This window comes from Sarcophilus harrisii, chromosome 3 (assembly GCF_902635505.1).
Source record: "Sarcophilus harrisii chromosome 3, mSarHar1.11, whole genome shotgun sequence".
In the NCBI taxonomy this organism is placed as follows: domain Eukaryota; kingdom Metazoa; phylum Chordata; class Mammalia; order Dasyuromorphia; family Dasyuridae; genus Sarcophilus; species Sarcophilus harrisii.
Genome location: NC_045428.1, coordinates 51,407,296 through 51,423,489, shown reverse-complemented (window position 1 = coordinate 51,423,489; position 16,194 = coordinate 51,407,296).

Sequence of the window (16,194 nt, the reverse complement as noted above, 5' to 3'; positions counted from 1 at the left end):
AATGCTTTGGATTGTGCAAGTGCTTCAAACTGCCAGGATAAATTGGAGCTATATAAATCCTTATTTCCTATTCCCTTCCTACTTACTGTTAGGTATCTGGGAAGTGGGTACACGAATAAATCCATCTTTAACTCATGTAGATATTATTTATAAATTATAATGATTCCCCAAATTACCAAATTTCAGGTATGAAAAGGGGCTTCAAAGACCATCTTGTCCAACCCATACCTAAACCCTCCCCTCCCCACGACCTCAACAATATACTGAACACGTGGTCACTTTGCCTTTGTTTGAAGTCTATCATTGATGGGGAACTCACTACCTTATGACTCCACTCATTCCACTTTGGAATAGTTCTCACTGTTAGAAAGAGTCTCCCTCCCCTCCCCCTTACATTAAGCCTTAGTATACACCTTTGTAGCTTTCAAACGGCTCCCAATTCTGCCCTTTGGAGCCAAGAAACAGATCTAAATCCCTCTTCCACAGGCAGCATGCCACACATGTCTCTACCACTAAGACAGCTAACCAGCCAATTGTGGATATTAACTCAGGGAATAGTTTTTAATCTGCACCCCCGGATTCAGAGGAAAGCCAGGGATCCTTTATGGGAAGTCACCTGACTATCAATCCAGCTCCCCTTCTAGTACTCCACAAAGCAGCACGTTTTGGACCAAGGAGTGAGAGACTGACTGGAAACAGGGGTGGGGTGGGGGAAAATGTTCTTTGTCCCTAAGTACCCAAAGCTAGGAAAGCTTGAGAACCATTTATGTAGAGTGCATTTTCCCAGATGATTATGACGTAAGGTCAAATCACAGCCGATTATCACTATTCTTTCCCCTCAATTTGCTGGATTTGCCCATGTCCTCTAAGCAGATTAATTGAATGTAATGAATTGGCCTATTTTGTATATTTAATCTCATTCCTTTCTTTAGAATCCTGACTTCTTTCTATTCATTGTTTCTCTCCCTCCCTCTCTTTCCTTTCCTTTCTCTTTCTTCTCTCTCCCTTCCCCCCTCCTCTTTCCTTCCCTTTTTCTTTCCTCTTCTCTCTCCCTTTTCCCCTCCCCCCTCTCCTTTCCCTTCTTCCTCTCTTTTGATTCTATCTTCCTTCCCTTGCCATAGGTAGTGCACAGGGAAATGTGAGCACCCAGTGGGATGATTTGATTATAAGGTAAAACGAATCTCTCTAGCGCTAAGGATTTGTGATCTAATGATGTCTTTAGTCCCTCCACTGACGTTGATTGTGTGACTCTGGTCGCATAAATCTGCCCTAGGGAGTCAGTGCCTACGTTCTGGGAGCCTTCCTCTCATTCTCTCGATTTTATGTGGCTGCTAATGAAGCATGCAGGATGTCCCTCCATGAATCGTTATTTAGTTCTTGTTCTCTCTCCACAACCATTTTCCTTTCCAGCTATCTGTTTCTTTGATGCATTCCATTTCTCTTGTGCCATTTCTTATTTGTAACATAGTCTGCTCTGTTTGTAACGTAGTTGCAGCCTACTCCCATTCACCCTGCGCCTTGCTATTGGACCAAGGAGTGAGAGACTGACTGAAAGTGGTGTGGTGGAGTGGGGGGAAATGTTCTTTGTCCCTAAATACCCAAGGCTAATAAAGCTCGAGAACCATTTATGTAGAGTGCATTTTCCCACATGATTATGATGTGAGATCTTTGGGGAAGGGGGGAATCTTCAACTTTAATTCTGCATATAATTACAGACATACAAGATCACTAGGAGAATATTGGAGTTAAAAAGATAAGCCTCTGCTTCAAGGAGAAAGACTTGGGCCATTGCACAAAAGCAATCTAGTCATTTCCTTCTGAAATTAAAGTTATTAAGAATTTATACAAAATAGATGCTACTAAATAGTGTCAAGAGGAACCCACCCTAAGAGACGCAGGTGACCCTGAAACATGCCAGGTTGCCAGAAAAGGCTTTTGTTCACCTTTTCTTTTCTTTTCTTTTTTTTTCCTGAGGCAACTGGGATCACACAGCCAGGAAGTGTTAAGTGTCTGAGACCAGATTTGAACTTAGATCATCCTGATTTCAGGCTGGTGCTCTATTCACTGCACCACCTAGCTGCCCCTTCTTCATTTTGTTCTTGAAAAAAAACCAATGACCTTATGAGGGTGATATATTGACTTGCACATGAATTGGATTTAAAGGAGACAGAACTTCAGACAATCATCAGCCTCAGTCTTTCCTCCAGAGTCTATAAAACACGACTACAAAAAAGATTTTTTAAAAAAACTAGACAGAATTGAACATTGTATAGTTAGAATGACCAAGATTGGCTCCAGACAAGTTTAAAGAAAACATGCATATCCCCTTATATTGCAGAGATGGAAGACCTCATGTGATATTTCTCAATTTGCATTATTTTGAGTTTCACTAGTTGAATGGGTGTTCCTATTTATTTCATAGAATGGTTTCATCCCTCTGTTTTATCTTTTATTTGTTCATACAATAAAAGCTATTGAACATCTACTATGGCTTGCAAAGTGGTGATAAGGAAAAGATAAAGAAGACACAATGCTTTCTTTTAAAAAGTTAGTAATATTTATACACAAATAATCGTTACACAATTCAGAATGAAATTAAGGAGAATGATATCGAGGAGATTATAAAGGGAACTAGAAGTTCAGAGCAATGAAATATTAATTCTTGCTCAAGGGATCATAGAAACCTCCATTCACTTCAATTCCACATTTATTAAATGTAATAGGTATTGGAGATATAAAGTGTTGGAATCCTAGTGTCAACTCAACTTGAAACAAGGTGAAAATTCAAGGGTGACATCAGAGTCCTGAATTTCTAAAGACTCTCTGGGTGTAGAAAGAATTCTACCAAGCATTAAGGAACAATTAATTCCAATATTATGTAAACTATTTGGAAAAAATAGGTAAAGAAGGAGTGTAATGGGCTGAAGCTCGAGTTGATGCACTGAGGTCCCAAGAACGTGAGGTTAAATAGCAATTGGACGATACTCTATTAATATATGCTTGGAGAAAGAATGGCCCCATCCGCTCTTTGTGTAAGCTTTGGTGTGTTGTATAGGAAATGACGTAGGGAAGATTTTGGTGGGTGGAGAGAGAGAGAGGCAGAGAGTCTGCTGGCCGGGTTTGCGTCTCGGCTGCTCACACTTCCTATCGCCATGCCCCTTCACCTCCGCAAAGAATAAAGATAGAAAATTTTCCCTTAACCTGAATTCCTGACTCTGGCTGATTTTAAAATACATGGTCATCACAAAGGAGTACTGCCAAATTCCTTCTATGACGCAAATATGGTATTGATACCTAAAACCATGAAGAGCCAAAACAGAGAAAGAAAATTATAGATCAATCTCCCTAATGAATATTGATACAAAAAATTTAAACAAAATATTAGCAAAGAGATTAAAACAATTTGTCAACAAGATAATACACTGTGACCAAGTGGGATTTATACCAGGAATGCAGGGCTAGTTCAATATCAGGAAAACTATTACCATAATCGATCATATCAATAACAAAACCAACAGAAATCATATGGTAATCTCAATAGATCCAGAAAAAGCTTTTGACAAAATACAGAACCCATTCCTATTAAAAACACTAGAGAACATAGGGATAAAGGGAGCTTTCCTTAAAATAATAAGCAGTATTGATCTAAAACCAACAGCAATCATTATTTGTAATGGAAAGAAGCTTGACTTATTCCCAACAAGATCAAGGGTGAAACAAGGATGCCCATTATCACCACTATAATTCAACATTGTACTAGAAATGCTGGCTTTAACAATAAGAAAAGAAAAAGAAATTAAAGGAATTAAAATAGGCAATGAGGAAATAAAATTATCATTCTTTGCAGAAGATGCAATGATATACTTAGGGAATCCTAGAAAATCATCCAAAAATATGCTGTTGCCTTATCATGCTAGTGGGAGCTTCTGAGACTATAACATCCACTTTAAGAGATATTAGAGACTATAACGAAGAAAAGTTTTTGCCACCTTTTGAGTGTAAAACAGCCCATTAAAAGCAAGGTGTGCTGAGCACAAGGTGTACTCAACAGGTCTCTTATGGAAATCATTCTTCCATGGAAAACTGGCTGGTTCACTTGTTACAATAGCCTGCAGCAAAGCTGACCGTGAGAAACCATCTTCTCATTTGTTTGAGTAAGGACTGTTAAAGGAAGACAGCCTTTAGAATTCCCCAGAAAGGAGCAGCCAGGACTTAGCCCTACTGATCACTTTGTTTATGTAATAACACAGAAGAGCAACTGTGGTTAGGGAAAGGCACTGAACCTGTGATTTTAGTGGTTGGGGGAATCCCCAGTTGAGGAAAGTTCCTCTACTAATGCAGGTCAACACCTTCTCTACAACTTATAATAGTTTAATAATTATTTATAATATAATTTATAATTATTATATTACAGTATATCATTATAATATATTATATAATTATGATTATTCTTCTTATTGTTTAAAAATTTCTTAAAGCACCAAAAGGTAGGTTGACTTGACCTAAATCAACCAGCCAATTTATATGAATTAAGGTTTTTCTGGATTCTTGGTGGGTTCTTATTGCAGTAAAGCTACTATCTCATACAAACTCAGGAGAAAATGGAAAAGATCAGAGAAGAGTAGAGGGTGGGAGTTAAATGAATTTAGGAAAGGAAGAAAGAATAAAGATTTTTTTTTTTTTTTTGCCTAGGTGATACCAAGTATTGAAATGCAAATTATTCACCCATGTACTTATTGGGGTCCCCAGAAGAATTATAAAGTTAAGATCCCCTTTCATTGTTTCCTTTCTCCCCTCTTGAACCCTCCAACCACAAATGAGTTCTCTCTTCTCAATCTCCAAATAGCATAGAGTTTCATATTCTTGTTTGAACTAGTTCTTCATTCTCTGGCTTTTTCTTCCTGAAGTATTATAAGCTTCTTGAAGGTTGGGATTGTCCTTATGTGTTCTGCAAGCCCATCTCTTTCTCAATCTAGCAAAGTGACCTGGACACAGCTCATATTGAGCAAGAGTTTGTTAAATGAATGAATGAATAAGGTATATGTAAGCAAATTCTAACAACTTAATTAGATTTTGGAAATTGTGTTATTTGGTGATGCAGTCTTACAAGAAGTAATAAATACTAAGGCTTAATGCTATAAACGGACAATTGATTGAAAAATATTACTCTGGGGTTTTACAATGCTGTTCTTAGAGAGAGCACCATGATCTTTACAGTCACCCAGGTTCATACTCTCAGAATTATGCTTGAATCTTTCATCTCCCTCACTTCTCATATCCAGTCATTGTCCAAGTTTTCAACTTTGTGTCATATCCATTCCTTTTTTTATCACATAAGGGCCATCATCCCAATTCAGTACCATCTCGTTTCTCTCTCTCCAACAGTTCTTGATTGATATCCCTGCTTACATTCTTTACATAGCCATCAAAACAAACTTCCCCAGACACAAATTTCATCAAAAGTGGCTTCATGTTGACTTTAGGATTAACCCCCCCCCCCAAAAAAAAAAAAAAAACTCTTCATGGTTCTAGTTTTGACCTTTTCTTCTTCTTGTTGAGTCATTTCAGTTCATTACCCCATTTGGGGTTTTCTTGGTAAAGATAGTAGAGTGGCAATATTTCTTTCTCTAGTCCATTTTCTAGATGAAGAAACAAGCAAACCAGCTTAACTGACTTGCCCAGGATCACACAGCCAGTAAGGTTTGAACTCAAGAAGATGAGTCTTTCTGCCTCCAGGACCAGCATTCTATGTGTTGCCTCAGCTAGCTGCCTATCATCCAGTTTATTTTATATTACCTTTCTTCCCCCACTTCACATTCCAGCCAAACCAACGTACCAGTCGCTATCTAAACCATCTCTTGTTTATCTGACTTTGACCAAGTCCCAGTGATTGAAATGCTTCCTCTTGTCCACACGTAAGAATCTTTATCTTCTGTTTTGCAACAGTAGGTGGTTCCTTCCCCAAAGACTTGTCCAGGAAGCTTTCCTACATCCCCAAATTGTTTATGCTCCCTGTAAGTACTTTTCTCTGCACGTTATTTCCCTAAATAGCACATGAGCTCCTTGACAGCAGGGGCTGTCTTGTGGTTTGTGTGTCTCCAGTACCTATATGTTTTAGCACAGTATCTGACTTACAGTGGGTCCTCAATAAATATGCATTTAGTGGAACCAAGTTGAATAAACTCTTTCCAACATGGAAAGGCTTCAGAAGATGGGCTCAGAAAAGCTTGGAACAGTCTTGGAACCAAACAGAACAAGCCCAGTTCCTCTTCCATATGATTGACTCTCAAATACTTGAAAATGGCTATTGTGTTTCCTCTAAATTGTTTCCAGGCTAAACACCCAGATTTTCTTTGAAATTTTCTCATAAAGATTTAGACATTTAGATATGAATATTTTAGATATTTTGGAGACATTTAGATATAAATAAGCAATTTCCGGGAGAGGCACAGGATCCTTTGCCATCACAAGGCAGCTGGATGATGCGGAAGATATAGTTATGGATGTGCAGAGAGGAAGACCAGAGTTTAAATCCTGTTTCCCTTATTTACTGTGTAATCATATGCAAGTCACTTAATGTCTCAGTCTCAGTTTTCTCCTGGGGGATAATAATAACACCTATTTCATGGGGTTGTAAGGATCACATGTGATAATATATATATTTCCCTGCGTAAAACTTAAAGCATTATATAAATGCTAGCTATTATTAGTAGTATTCATCATCCTGAATGCCATCAATTAATTAATTAATTTCCCAAATGGTGAATTTCCAGCTTATCAATGGCCTTCCTAAAGGGTCAGATAATTCTGCTACAGTTATCAGGAACTAAAGAATAAGAGAGGGAGAATCACAACAAGCTCTGTAGGAGCCTGGTTGACTTATCACTTTCCATCATGGAAACTGTCTATCTCAGCAATTTTTTGGTTCCATTCCCCATTACATTGGACATTTTCAAGGAAAGAAAGAATGAACATTTGCTAGGCATGTTGCTGTTGGGAATCATTATGCTGAATGGTTTGGACTAGAAGACCGATGAAATCTGTTTAACCTCTGAAATTCTGTGATTTTATCATACCAAGGAGCTATGGTTAGAAAGGAGCTGAAAGCTCCAACTTATTCATAGGCTGTATTGAAATTTGGCTCTTTCTGATGAGTTTTGGAGCTCATATATAGTCTTGATTTATGAATGGCTTGGGGAGAATTTCAATGATTGACTCACCTTCACAAGAAGCATGTGGTGAGAATAGATTATTACTTTAAAGTGTGTCAACTTCTTAAAATTTAGGTATTGTCTATATTGTTCTGGTTACTTTTGTTACCTTCGCATTTAATATTTTATTTGTTGATCTCAAACTATAATTTTTACTGCACACAGTATGGATAATTCAAATTTAGAATTGAGATATTAAAAAAGCATTTAGCCTAAAATATCAATTAAAGCTATTATTAAAGGCTATGCTAAATTCCTTATTTCCCCATGTAGATCAGTTACAATTTGGTAATATTTTATCCAATTTGCCAAAAAAAGGGACATGAATAAAAAAGAAAGTACTATTTAGAAAGAACAAAAAAAAATCAAAGTAAAGACAAATAGTAAGAATTCCAATTCTCTCTGAATCTACTGGATGAGATAATCCAGGTTACATAAATATTTACCATAACTCAGAACCATCTTCTTCTTCTTCCCTTTCTCCTGCCCCATCTTTACCAATGAAAATGCATTTAATATTTTACTTTCTCAGATAAGAGAAGGCTGGAGTAAGTATTTCTTCAAAATAGTAAATGAAAATTCTAGCATCAGAGTTAGGGGATTTGAGGGACAGGGAGGGAGGGAAGAAGGAGATCCTAAACTGTAAAAGAAGTCAAGTCAAGCCAATAAGAATTTCTAAAATATTTACTACATTACACTAAATATGCAGCTAAGTGGGCATACTCCATGTCAAACCCCTATCAGTGCCTTGAAAAAGAAGCATATCCACATGGATGTTGGCTGCCAGGAGAAAAGTGCTGATGTCCCCATTCAAATTATACATCTGACTTTCTGCTTCTAGTTCATTTTTAGTCAAAGGCTTTGGGTAATTGAGACAAAGACACATACACAGAGAGATAGAGAGACAAAGACAGAGACAGAGAGAGAGACACAGAGAGACAGAGAGACACACAGAGAGAAACAGAGAGACATAGAGAGAGAAACAGAGAGAGACAGAAAGAGACAGAGAGACAGACACACAGAGAGACAGAGAGATATACACAGAAAGAAAAGATAGACACAGACAGAGAGAGATAGAGAGAGAGACAGAGACAGAGACAGAGAGAGACAGAGGGAGAGGAACTGTCATTGGACAAATTAGCACATTTTGGGCTCAGGACATGCTCAAGGTGCTGGATTCTTCACATTTTGGCTTCTTTCCAAAGTTTCACTTACCTTCCAGAGACCTCTCCTTAGAGTGAGCATGGAAACATATGTGTCTTCTCTGGAAATCTCCCAAGATTTCATCAATTCTGACCTTCTCTATCCCTCTTATCGATAATTTGAATGCCCACATTGCCCAATTAAATATAAACTGAAAAAAAAAAGAAATATATACCATAGAACCCAGAATGCATAAATAAATCATAAGATCTAGATTCCCTTAATCAATGATTGAAAACAAAAATAAGATATTTAAGACTATATCAAGAATCAAAATTATTCAAAGAACAAAATAATCAATTATTATCTATGAAATTTACTGTAGAGGTTTGAAAAACAAAGATATCAGAGAAGAGAGAAAAGAGAAAATGGAAATTTTCTGGACATCTTATGGTCACAGAATGATGCATCAAAGGAGAAACAGAAAAATTATTCAGTATTAATGTAATGAAAGACAATTATATTAGCAGAATTGATCAAAATTATAACTCCCGGAAAAATTGGGAAGATAGCAGAGACAGATAAGATACATCATTATTGACTCAAGTTCTTCAGAGTTGTCAATGAAAGATGATTAAATCATATTATTAACCTCTCACAAATCAATCTGATCCCAATGGAATCTGAATGGAATTTCTGAATGGAAGTTCACTAGAAATATATAATCTATATGTTTATGTGTATTATACAAAGCATTCACATCTCATTTCAATAAAAAAATCTACACTTCAAAGAAAATAATATATTGATTGAGGAGCAAAAAGAATATACCAAAAAGTCCCAGGGGTGCAAAAAGTAATTTATCATCTTGGTAATTACTGTACAATTCTATGGCTTCTTTGGGGGAGGGGAAACAAATATATATATATATATACACACACATACACACACATACATATGGTGTACACATATATGTGTGTATATGTATATACACATATATAAATCCACTTATAAGTCTGTTTCATAGGATATTTTCCCAGTGATACTAAAGTTTTAACTTGGATTCAATAAGTCCAATTCTTTTTTCTTTCCAAATGTACAAAAGATGTATATTAGATGGCACAAAAATCAGAACTAGAAATTGATACAGACTGTGCTTATATACAAGTAGAAAAAGGGAAAAGAAAAAGGAGACCAAAGGTGGCAGAATTTTAAGGAGACCTGTAAGGGAAGCTAGAACAAAAATGTTTACTTTATTGCTTAATTTTTTTTGTTCTGAATTATGAAAGACTAAGAGCTTGAGACAAGTTTTTGCCCCTCAATTTCTGTTTGATTGTGACTTTTTAATTGCTAGTTGTTAAGTTTATAATTTAGAAAATTAAAACAAAATACCAATAGTTTATCATTTGTGATCCTTCAGAATCTGACTCCTACTTATTTTTGCAACCTTATCTTTCACATCATTGTCCCTCATATAATCTACTTTCCACTCAAACTGGACAATCAACTATTCTTTCAATTCAATATTCCATCTTCCATTTCAGAAGCAGTCTTAGGTAATCTCCATTGGTTAAGTCCAATTTTTAATGTACTCTAAGAGAAACTAGATACCAAAGGCTTTGAATTTGAATACAGGTTTCAAATTGAACTTTATATATTTGGGGGCAATACTTAAAAATACTTCGATCTTCTCCAGATACACATTGAGCTAAAGCCATCAAAACAAGCAACTAATGCTCAATTGGAAAATCAATATAAATCAATGATTATTTATATAATGCCACACAATATACTTCAAGAGTGTAAAATGGACCATACTAGAGTGGGAAAGTATTCTTACAAAAACCTATAGAAAATTAATAAAACACATAGTCCATTTTGCTAAAGCAGTAATAGAAAGATTAATACTTTCTCACCCAAAAGAAGGAAAAGCCTTTTTTAGAGTACATAATAAAGAGGTTAAGAATTTGCAGAAATATTTTGTAGATACAGATTAACTGATGACCAAGTAGCAATCTTAAATAATAATTAATGATTACTATTTATATAGAGCTTATTATGCACCAGGCACTATGCTAAGTGCATTGCAATTACTATCTAATTTAGTCTTCATAACAATCTAGGAAATAGGTACTATTATTATTCCCATTTTACAGATGAGTAAACTGAGTCAAACAGGAGTTAAGTGACTTTAAAATAATTCAGTCTTAGGAAAGGAATAGAAGAACTACCTGCAAAGAAACAACCAGAGGTAGAGAGAAGAAATCCTGGTTCTGGTGGATTCACAAGAGAATTCTATTTCTCAAAAATAGTTGCTTCCCACAATACAGAAATTATTTTTAATAATTGAATAAGAAGAAGCAATATCTGTTTCCTCTTATTAGACAAATATTGCCTTAATACCTAAACCAGGAAAGAATAAAGCACAGAAGGAAAACTATCAAGTAATATCCTTAATGAATATCCATTTAAAATTTTTAAATAAAATCTTGTCAAACAGATTATAGTGATTGCTCCAAGAAATCATTCCTTGTGATCCAAATTAGATTTATGCCAGGGACGCAAAAAGTTGTTGAACATTAGGAAAACCATAAATATAATGATCATATTAAAAATAAAAACATCCAAAACCATGACAATCTCAATAGATGTGGAAAAGGCCTTTGACAAAGCACAGCACTAATCTATGCTAAAATCCTACTGAATATAGGCAAGGGACAATCATTTTAATATTATAAAAATATCTATCTAAAAATAAAAGAAAGAATCATATACAAAGTGCAAATATACAAATGTAAGGATAGACTTGAATCTTTCCTTGTAAATATAGAAATATAGCAACGATGCTTACTCTCTCCACTATTGTTTAAAATAGTCCTCAGAAATGATAGCATTAGCAATAAAAATAAATTAAAGACATAAAGATAAGTGTAGATGAGATATAATCATCTCTATTTGCTGATGATATGATGGTTTACCTGGAAAATCCTAAGGAGTGGCAAAGATACTACTCAAGACAATAGCTTCAATAAAGCAGTGGGCTACAAAGTCAACTCTCAATAATCAACTAAATTTCTATATAATAATCATAAAATCCAAGAGGAAATAACAGGAAGAGAAATACAATTTGAAATAACTTCAAAATGCATAAAGTATCTGGGGGAACCAATCACACAAAGCACACAAAAGATGTGTATAGATTCAGTTATAATTCCTTAGCGAAATAAAGAACATCTTAAATAACTGGAGGAATATTTAGCTTATGGCTGGGCTGTGTCAATATAATAAAAATGATAATAGTACCAAAGGCATCACATCCCACACCTTTGCACTAGTGTTGTACATTGCACATATTTTCCTCTTTTCTTTTATCTTAAAAAAATCTACTATATAGGATGATTCTCTGAAAGTAGGAGAAAGATATTGGAGAAAATTATGGTGATATTTTAAAAAAGATTAAAAAAGAAATATTTTTGGAACAAGCAGATATCATTCTATCAAGTCATATTAAAAATTAAACATTGATATATGCCAATGGATTTGTTGAATGCAACCAGATGTGTTTTACTTCCAGATAGAGATCTTAATATGGCTAAGATCTAAGAGTGGGATCAAAAGGCAGTAATCCCTATACTATAAATACAGAACTCAAAATAGTATTGAGAATTCAACAAATTAAGTTCTAGAGCATTATCTCAGATATATGTAAGCCCATTATTTCCTGAAATGATTCACAAAAATTGAAGAATAGCATTCTTAATAGATATCACCATATCAAATGCTTATATTTTAAAATCTGGATGGAATGAAAAATTTTCAAAGTGTTGCATGTGGTGGATGGTGTGATTATAGTATGAGATACCTCCTTTCATCCTATCTACTTCTGGAATTATTGAGAAGAATCTTTCAGTGAGCTTTATTGAACATGAACTTACACTCCAATATTTTTATTCATTTATCAAAAAAGCTGCTATTTTATCTGTGTGCACAACAGTACATAGACATAAGTGACTTATTGCATGATTTTTTTCTTTTTGAACTTCATTGAAAAATATAGCAACAAGGTACCAATAATAAATAATTCCACACATTAATACTAATAAAACAGAGTATTTGGAGAGTTTTGTGGATAGCCTTTCTCTTTAAGGACAATAGTAGGCTTAAAATATGGCTAGAAAAGAAATGAAACAGAGATGTTCTTTTCTCTCTGTCCCTCAATCCCATTCCTCCTCTATTAAAGACAATTTGAGGAGGATTCTGGGAAAATGGCAGAGCAAGTTAGAAAATTCCTTTTTTTTTTTTTTTTTTTTTTAATAGCCTTTTATTTACAGGATATATGCATGGGTAACTTTACAGCATTAACAATTGCCAACAGGTTAGAAAATTCCAAACTCTCTGGATTTCCCCCACAAACAAGGAAAAATAAAGCATAACTTTTATAATAAAAGAGAGTAATAAAAACAAACAAGATTTGGGACAGAATGGTGGTTTTCCTGGGGAAAGAACTTATAGGACTGAAGTTTGACTGGTACAAAATGCAAATAGCTCCAGGCTAGTTCCTCTGAAAGCAAGGTGTGGGTTGGGAGATAGTTACAGTCCAGCCACAGGAATTTTTACTTTTCCAAATGGTATAGACAGTAAGATTGAGAGAACCTCTGTTGATAAGGAATGCCAGGCACAGAGTCATGGCTCTGAGAGAGAAGGAACTAGCATATGCCAGCAATAGGACTTGGATGTTGCTAGCTATGGGCACTTAGAGGAGGGCAGAATTCTTGGTTTGGACTTCAGGCCAAAGGGGAAAACTGAAGGAAGATCTGAGACCAGAGGCAATATCCCCCAACCTCTAGAACTAGAGGGTGATTATACCAACAATCTGCTATAAATAAATAAATAAAATGAGCAAGCAAAGGAGAAAGAACCCAACCATAGAAAGTTACTATGGGAATAGGGAAGACCAGGGTTCATCTTCAGAGGAGGATACTGAAGCAAAAAAAAAAAAAAAAAGCCCTCCTACCCTTAAGAATAATATTAAATATTCACCTGTTTAAAAAAAAAAAAACTTTAAAAATCAAATGAGAGAGATTGAAGAAAAACTAAAAAGAAGAGCAATTTAAGAAAAACAAGAAGTTCCCAGAAAGAAAGTCATCCACCTAGAAAAGGAGATCCAGAATCTTAAGGGAAAAAATGGAATTCTTGAAAATTAGAATTAAGCAAGGGCAATCCAGCAAAGTCATAATAGACCAATAAGTAATAAAATAAAAATGTAAAGAATGAAGAAAAAAAAAACAGCAGAAGAGAAGTTAAGATATCCCATAAGAAAAATAACTAATTTGAAGAACAGATGAAGAAGAGAAAACATGAGAATAATTAAACTATCTAAAAGCTACAATGAAAAAAAAAGAATCTTGATGCAATAATACAAGAAATAATTAAAGAAAATTGTCCAGAAGTGTTAGAACAACAGGTAGAAATAGAAAAAAAATCCGCTCAGGTGGATCAGCACCTGAAAGAAACAAGGAACATCACAGCAAAATTCTGAAACCCCCAAGTCAATGAGAGAATATTACAAGCAACAAGGAAAAATCAATTCAAATACAGCAGAGGTACAATTAGGATCACACAAGACTTAGTAACAGTGACATTAAAAGATCACAGATCTTGGAACACTATATATTGATGAGTAAAAACCTAGGGTTGAAGCCAAAAATATCATACTTCGCAAAATTAAGTATAATACTGATTTTTTAAAAAAGGACATATAATAAGTTGCCAGATTTTTAGGATTTTGTTGCAAAAAGACCTCAACTTAATTTTTAAAATTGACATATAAGATTCAAGAGCAATATAAGGTAAACATCAAAGATTAATTTCAAGGGACTCAATAAGGAAATCTATTTATATTTTATACATAAAAATGTACATTATATGTCTAAAATATCATTAGTAATTGGGTATTTAAAAGAAAGATTGGGGTAGATATGATTTTAAAAAGGAAAACCATGTGGGAAAAGTAAAAAGAATATTATATTAATGAGGTGTAAGAGGAAGAATTGATACTGAACAATTAGATGGGAAAGGAAGGCTGTTAATTCTGGAATCCTACTCATAATATGAATGGGTTAAAGAGGGAATAATACAGATATATTTAGAAGCATATGAAAGTTTCTTAAGTTTATAAATAAATAAGAAGGAGACGGAATAGGATAAGGGATTTATAGAAGGGTATGTAAATTAATGGGAATCGGATAAGGCATGTAGATTAGTGGGAATAGGGTGAAGAGGAAGATTAAGGGTAGGGGGGAGAGAATAAATGAAGGATTCAGGGAGAGGGAATGGGTTAAAAAACAAGATAGTGGGTAGAAATAAAGCAGAGGAGTCAGCAGGGATAGGGGAAAAGAGATACATATAAATATAATAATAATGAGGAGAAGGAACAGAATTTATTTGAAAAAAAAAAGCAGGGGTAGTAATCATTGATTTCAGATGAAGTTAAAGTTAAAATAGATTTAATTAAAAAAGAACTAGGTAAATTACATTATATGTCAGCCATATTAATCAATTCATTTTAAACTCTTTAAAATAACTAGATAGTATAAGATCAGAATATTGCTCTGGCATAGGAAATGATGTATTGAATTTGAAAAAATTCAATTGAAATTGAAAAAAATATGGAAAGACTTAGACCTAAGTAGGATTGTATTACCTACGTTTAGAGAAATTGAGTGCAAAAAAAGTGTAGTATAACCATACATAAATGTATATGTATGATTATAGATATCTCTGTATCTGTGTCTGTGTGTATATATGTATATATATGTATAATTTACATATACATACATATATATATATATATGAATATATTCACACTTAGTTGTAGTCTTCTTGGGGCAGGGTGGGAGGGAGGAAAAAGAGAAAAATAAATCAAGTAAAAAGTACACAGCAGAGAACAAAAGAAACCTTATAAGGAAGCAAAGAAAAGATGGACAGTTCTGAACACAATGAGTAATATTTATTATATAGGTTTTCTTGAAATGAAAATTTGTTTCATATTTTGAATACTCTCTTATGTTCTGCTATGCACATGACAATTTTTTTCTTTTTCTATTTTGTATTTAAGTTTTAAACAATACATATACAACAATTTGAAATATTCCACTTTCCATAAGGATCTTTTTGTTTATTCTACTGCCCCAACATCTCTCCATTCAAAAATCTCTTTCTTCCTAGAATGTTCTGCTAAAACACTTGTTTTGAAAACATGAATTTGTTTGAACATGATTGATATTTTAAGGAATAAATTAAGCATAATGAATTTTGGGTTTGCTTATGTATTTTTTTCATCTACAAGAAATTGCAAGGATGTAGATCTCTTTACAGTAGCTCACAATGTCTAACAATGTCTACTTCCACAAATAAATATCAGTTCTTTTTCAAAGCTAAAGTGTTGTATTTATTGTGTATCTTTTGGTATTATAAGAGAAGGACTGGTCAGCACCAATGCTCTTCAAATCCTCTCCTTTTTCACACAGACACACACAGACACACACACACACACACACAATACCACTTTCTACCATGACTGACCCAGCCCATTCGTCTAGAGTTGAAGCCCCACCAAGACTGCCCACTAACCCATAGGTATCAGCTTTGCCACTTCATTGAGCCAGGTCAGAGGGAACTCATCAGTTTGAGACCATTAATACTGTAACTATGAATGCTGAAATATGAATGTCTTTACCATTTAACATGTATAAAATGATTCTACTGTTTTTATTAGATTCCTATCCTTTTATGACACTGATAATTGTCCTCTTGGCTCCATTTTTCCCATAAGCCTTAC